Source organism: Schistocerca cancellata, chromosome 1, assembly GCF_023864275.1.
Source record: "Schistocerca cancellata isolate TAMUIC-IGC-003103 chromosome 1, iqSchCanc2.1, whole genome shotgun sequence".
NCBI classification, from domain to species: Eukaryota; Metazoa; Arthropoda; class Insecta; order Orthoptera; family Acrididae; genus Schistocerca; species Schistocerca cancellata.
The window spans coordinates 1,031,892,589-1,031,899,648 of record NC_064626.1 but is presented as its reverse complement, the minus strand read 5'-3'; positions in this window follow the sequence as shown (position 1 = coordinate 1,031,899,648).

The following is a 7,060-nucleotide window of genomic DNA, read 5'->3' as shown; positions in this document are numbered from 1 at the left end:
GTGTCTTTTTCGAAGGATTGCTCGTTCCTGTCCATAAACCAAATGGTGTAACCTCCGTCAATGACTATCGCCCTCAATGTCTCCTTAACTGTGATATGAAGATTCTTTTGCTCGCCTGAAACGTGGTGCCAGACAATCAGGCTTCTTAGGAAGGGATCGCAACAGTGGTACAGGGTACCCTCCGCTACGCACCTTACGGTGGCTCGCGGAGTATCTGTGTAGCTGTAGATGTGGATGTAGGTCTGGGCTGCCTTATGTCGATACCGTGACCTGATTGCACTTGCACAGATACAGCACATCACAGGGTCCTGGCCTCCCTTGAATTCAGTCAGCCGTTTGACAGGGTTGATCACTCCTGTCTGACAGCGGTGTGCGGAATATGGAATGCCCAGACAGCTTTGTGGTGGTCATAATGAGCCTACTCGGTGGCGCGACACCTGGGATCCTGTACAATGGTTGTCTTACGCCGCCAGTCCTGGTACAACTACTGGTGTGCCCTCTTTCTTATAAAGAACTAACCGTCCTTTGCCTTAACTAACTTCGTACCGTCCTTTTCACAAGGACGTCTCACGCCCCGTTGGGGCATCCAACTGTCCTCTGGATAATGGGTCTCTTCTACTCGTCCAGCCGCGTTGGATTAGCCGAGCGGTCTAGGGGCGCTGCAGTCATGGACTGTGCGGCTGATCCCGGAGGAGGTTCGAGTTCTCCCTCGGGCATGGGTGTGTGTGTTTGTCCTTAGGATAATTTAGGTTAAGTAGTGTGTAAGCTTAGGGGCTGATGACCTTAGCAGTTAAGTCCCATAAGACATCACACACATTTGAACATTTTTTTCTACTCGTCTCAGAAGCACAGAACAACGTACGATAGCGGCTGCGTGGATGTCCTAGGGGGAGAGGCATTTCCCTGGTCCGTCGGACGGCGCTGGCCTCTGCCAAAAGGGGTGGGGAAGCAGGGGGGGGGGGCGGGGAAGTGACCACTCCACTGCAAAGCCTCATGTTACGTCGACAACATGGTCATCAGGGAAGGGACACAAGCTCTGCTAGTTAAAGAATAGGAAGAATACAACTGCAACTTTTTTTAAGAATAATCATAATTTGACTTAATCGAAACTATGAGAAGCTTAAATTTCGATAGCTGGACGGGGACTTGAACCCCGGTCCTCAAGCTGAAATCGTTAAAAATGAACAAAGTTCTAGGGCTCGTTTGGAACCCCTACCAGATGGTACATTGAATTTGCAGCTGAGTGGGCCTCTCTTCTACTGTAATCTCTCGTAGATCCCTCGAACAAAACAATGCCCAGTAGTTGGAAGAATGCACAGGTAACATCCATCTACAAGAAGGGTAGTCGAAGAAATCTACAAAACTACGACCCAGTATCTTTGACATCGAATTGTTGTAGAATCTTAGAATGAGATATCTTTGGACAGAATGACATCGCTTCGTTGTGGAATCTTTGAATCAGGCATCTTGCACAGAATGACCTCCTCCATGACAACCAGCATGGATTATGAAAACCCAACAACCCAACTTGCTCTTCTCTCACATAACATTCTGAAAGCTTTGGATCGAGGTAGTCAGGTAACTGCAGTATTTCTTGATTTCCGAAAAGTATTTGGCTCAGTACCTCATCTACACTTATTGGCGAAAGTGCAATAATATGAGGTATCAGGTGGTATCTGTGACTGGATTAAGGACTTTTTGGTAGGAAAGACACAGAATGTTATCTTGGATGGACAGTCATCGTCAGATGTAAAAGGAACTTCGTGTGTGCCCTGGGGAAGTGTGTTGGGAGCCTTGCTGTTCATGTTGTATATTTATGACCTTGCGAAAAATATTAACACTAATCTCAGGCTTTTTGCAGATGATGCAGTTATCTATAGTGAAGTACAATCTGAAAGAAGATGCGTAAGTATTCCCTCTGCCATGCACTTCGCAGTGATTTGCAGAGTATGGATGTAGATATAGATGAAAATCAACATCGAATATCGTTATGGACGCTCTAAGCATCCTCTCTAAACGAACCCAAGTGCCCCAAAATCTGATATGGTATGACATAACGCAGTGAAAGTAGTCGATACACTGGAGGGCACTGAAATGGGAAGTGGGTGGAGGTATGTGAATGGGAATCCTGAGGGGATCCGCACTGGACTGGGCTCAGCAACGGTTCCAAAAGACCTACCTTTCCCTGTTAGATTGGTGCTCGTTTCTTGTTTTCAGTTACTGGTTGGAGCTACTCTTGTTATATCGTTATGCCAAATGGGTCAACGCAACGAAAGTGTAAAGAGGGTACTTTGCTTTAGCCGCTTTGTTTGTTACAGCTTTGCCTTGATCAGTGATGAAACAACGAAAAACGATTCGCGTTATTGCTGCAAACAACTCGACTTCGGATTGTATAATATTCTACGTTTGAACAGCACTACACAGAAAATAATTAGTGAAATGTGTGCCTTTTACTGCACTGTAGACATGTTTATTTTACTTATTTCTTCGTTCGGCATTCACAAGACGAATATTTAAAAATTGTGATAACGCCGTATAATAAAACACATTCAGCACTACATATTACAAAATTTTACACGATAAGACAAATTTTTTTTTAGCCAGTCAATGGCATTTTTCGTGGGTGTATGTTTGTTCGCAAGTTCACCACTAAAGTCATCCAAAATGAAATTGATCAGGCGGTCTACCGGCTAGTTGAGCCCAAACCCGCATTGAAGGTCGTTCAAGAGGTTCCATTTTTCATGATCTCGCTACATCTTCCGAAGCCTGCCCTCACACGATTTAGGGTAGTTCGTACTCTTCTCGAAAGGTTAAAGCCCTCTGGATCATCAGCTAGGCTTCTAGTCTTGATTTTGCTTCTGCTTCACAATCTTTTCCATTCCTTTTCTAGATCGCTGGGAACACCTCTCCACCTATATGCCCTAGGGGTCACCTTGATTTCTAGCGGTTTTTTGGTGCCAGGATCTGGAGTACAGGAAGATTTAGGTTCGACCGTTTGTTACCATATTGTGAGCGTGTGGGTGCTATTCTGTCATTCTGCGCAACGGATTAATCTGAGATGTACACTTTACCCTGTGGCTCCTGCAAGATGGAACTTCCACCCCCACACTACTACAGAAGTCAGACAGACGCTCCTAACGTTCTAAAGAGAAATGCCTGAAAAACTTTCAGCAATAAATATGTTCTGGAGTCGTCCGCTGTAAGGAAATGACACAAAATTCACAAAATTTCTTACATAACTAGTGGGATACTTCGGTACTGGAGTAGTGCTAGCTAATGTAAGAAAAACATGAAACTAACGAAAATTATTATTTATTCTGAGAAATCACAACGGCACTTTTAGTTATGAACTGAACACGTTATTTCCGGATTCTTTTCGGAATGTGAAGTTACCTCATAAGGATGGGATTCGCTAATGAAATTTCTATACAAAGTTTAAGATTGTTATTGACTTGACAGAATGGCTGAGAGTCGCGCCTATTCAACATGAATAATTATCCGTTAGAATGTTGCTAGGTACGGTCGAGGCTGTCGCGTGTGAAATGCAGTGAAGGATACTGCTGTGGAAGAAATATGGGGCTCGCAATAGCTGTAGCGCACAATACCGTAAGCTGCGATGACTGCTGCCTGTGCCGCTCGCTGCTGACAAATAAGATAACTCTCGTTCTATCTGGATTGACCTTCGCCCATCAAACTCTCCCTATGGCTTGATAGAGTCATGTACTCCTATTCGCCCCTAGTCTAACTACTGGCGTGGTACACCAGTCAGATTACCAGTCCACCGCGATGTCACTCAAAATTTCGCTCGCAGGCGTTTAACTATTACTCTGTCCGTTCACACCGCACAATAAGTGTGGTGGCCAACACAGTGAACAACACTTAATCGCAAGGGCTCAATATAGAGTCGCACTCCGATTCGCTCTCAACAGAGGTGCTCTCCCAGTGAAGTACTGAGGAGGGACTTGTTCCTTGCTCTTTGAGTACACGTACAAGCGTGCACGCTCTCGTTACGTGTTCTCGCTCCAAGAGCGACAACAGAATGGCCCCTCTCCACGCCAGACATGAAGGGGTATATCTTTCGGTCTCTTCCATTACTCCTTCAGCTCAAGGCGTCAGAAATATCATCTGCCAATCAGCATTGCTCTTCTAAAACGGGAGAATGACGTTTCGTTTAAGGCGACCAATCCGGAAGTCTGTAGCATCGGCGTTTGGCGTTTGCTGTCTCCCTGTGAAAATCTCTGAAACTGTGTGCTATATTTGTAAAGAATGCGTAGGTTGGGCGCTCCCACACAATGTAGCGGAATTTGCTTTTAAGGCGAACACAGGGTCGTTCCCCCTTTCACTCGCGCACACACTGTCCGCTCCACGGGCAGCCACCGGCCGACGTAGATAGCTCCCTGTGAAAACCTCTGAAGGGACCAGCGTCCTGATGTGTGGTGTTTGCCTCTCCCGAACTAAAGGCTTTTGTGACCGTCATGTCTTGAATGTGTGTGTGTACGCTAGCCTCGAGTATTTCAACCACAGTATGCTTACTTGTTATTTGCATATCGTTTACATGAATTCATACAACATTGATTTTATCTTATCGAGTTTGTGTTAGAATGAAGCGTCTTGATGTGCGAAATATGATTATGAGGGCGGAATGTGCGGAATATGATTGTGAGGGCGGAATATGTAAGCAATGAAGGTCAGGAGACCACGACGTCTTACAATATTCTTTGAATAATACACTCCTGGAAATTGAAATGAGAACACCGTTAATTCATTGTCCCAGGAAGGGGAAACTTTATTGACACATTCCTGGGGTCAGATACATCACATGATCACACTGACAGAACCACAGGCACATAGACACAGCCAACAGAGCATGCACAATGTCGGCACTAGTACAGTGTATATCCACCTTTCGCAGCAATGCAGGCTGCTATTCTCCCATGGTGACGATCGTAGAGATGCTGGATGTAGTCCTGTGGAACGGCTTGCCATGCCATTTCCACCTGGCGCCTCAGTTGGACCAGCGTTCGTGCTGGACGTGCAGACCGCGTGAGACGACGCTTCATCCAGTCCCAAACATGCTCAATGGGGGACAGATCCGGAGATCTTGCTGGCCAGGGTAGTTGACTTACACCTTCTAGAGCACGTTGGGTGGCACGGGATACATGCGGACGTGCATTGTCCTGTTGGAACAGCAAGTTCCCTTGCCGGTCTAGGAATGGTAGAACGATGGGTTCGATGACGGTTTGGATGTACCGTGCACTATTCAGTGTCCCCTCGACGATCACCAGTGGTGTACGGCCAGTGTAGGAGATCGCTCCCCACACCATGATGCCGGGTGTTGGCCCTGTGTGCCTCGGTCGTATGCAGTCCTGATTGTGGCGCTCACCTGCACGGCGCCAAACACGCATACGACCATCATTGGCACCAAGGCAGAAGCGACTCTCATTGCTGAAGACGACACGTCTCCATTCGTCCCTCCATTCACCCCTGTCGCGACACCACTGGAGGCGGGCTGCACGATGTTGGGGCGTGAGCGGAAGACGGCCTAACGGTGTGCGGGACCGTAGCCCAGCATCATGGAGACGGTTGCGAATGGTCCTCGCCGATACCCCAGGAGCAACAGTGTCCCTAATTTGCTGGGAAGTGGCGGTGCGTTCCCCTACGGCACTGCGTAGGATCCTACGGTCTTGGCGTGCATCCGTGCGTCGCTGCGGTCCGGTCCCAGGTCGACGGGCACGTGCACCTTCCGCCGACCACTGGCGACAACATCGATGTACTGTGGAGACCTCACGCCCCACGTGTTGAGCAATTCGGCGGTACGTCCAGCCGGCCTCCCGCATGCCCACTATACGCCCTCGCTCAAAGTCCGTCAACTGCACATACGGTTCACGTCCACGCTGTCGCGGCATGCTACCAGTGTTAAAGACTGCGATGGAGCTCCGTATGCCACGGCAAACTGGCTGACACTGACGGCGGAGGTGCACAAATGCTGCGCAGCTAGCGCCATTCGACGGCCAACACCGCGGTTCCTGGTGTGTCCGCTGTGCCGTGCGTGTGATCATTGCTTGTACAGCCCTCTCGCAGTGTCCGGAGCAAGTATGGTGGGTCTGACACACCGCTGTCAATGTGTTCTTTTTTCCATTTCCAGGAGTGTATAAGGGGCATTCAAAAAGAAACGAGCCAGAGGCGTAATTATAGGAACCACTACCTGTATGTTAGAAGTGTTGATCCTGGCTGTTGAGACACTTGTCCCACTGTGACTCAAGGCTGTGAATGGCTATCTCATAAAATTCCCGGGGCTCCGATGTAACCAGTTCTGCACGTACAGCTGCACGTCGTCGTCCAAAGTGAATCGTTTGCCCCTCAGAACCTTTTTAAGGGGACCAAAAATGGCCCAATCACAGGGAGAGAGGTCTGGACTGTATGGAGGGTGGCCGAGAACCTCCCATTTGAATTTCTGCAAGAGTGCCGCGGTTGTGTTCGCCGTATGAGGCTTTGCATTGTCGTGAAGTAGAATGACCCCCAAGGTTGAGATTGCCTGGTCGTTTTGATTTGATCATTTGGCGAAGGGTGGTCAAGGTTTGTGTGCAACGCTGGGCATTCACTGTTGTCCCTGTCATTATGCCATTTTTGGTCCCCTTAAAAAGGCTCTGAGGAGCAAACGATTCACCTCGGACGACGACGTCCAGCTGCACATGCGGAACTGGTTAACATCGCAGCCCTGGGAATTTTATGAGACAGCCATTCACAGCCTTGAGTCACAGTGGGACAAGTGTCTCAACAGCCAGGATCAATACTTCTAACATACAGGTACTGGTTTCTGTAATTATGCCTCCGGCTCCTTTCTTTTTGAACGCCCCTTATAACTGATTTCTTATGATTTATGGTGGTGCTGTATTAGTGCTTTTAGCCAGTCAAAAGGTATAGGTGTAAGCGTTCCTGATATTATTCTTATTGCTTCTCTTAGTTGAGTCAAAGACTCAATTATATACAACCCAGCTGCTGTGCAAGGAAACTGGAAATTATTAGGGGCGGTCAAAAAGTTTCAGTTTGAGTGCGTTGC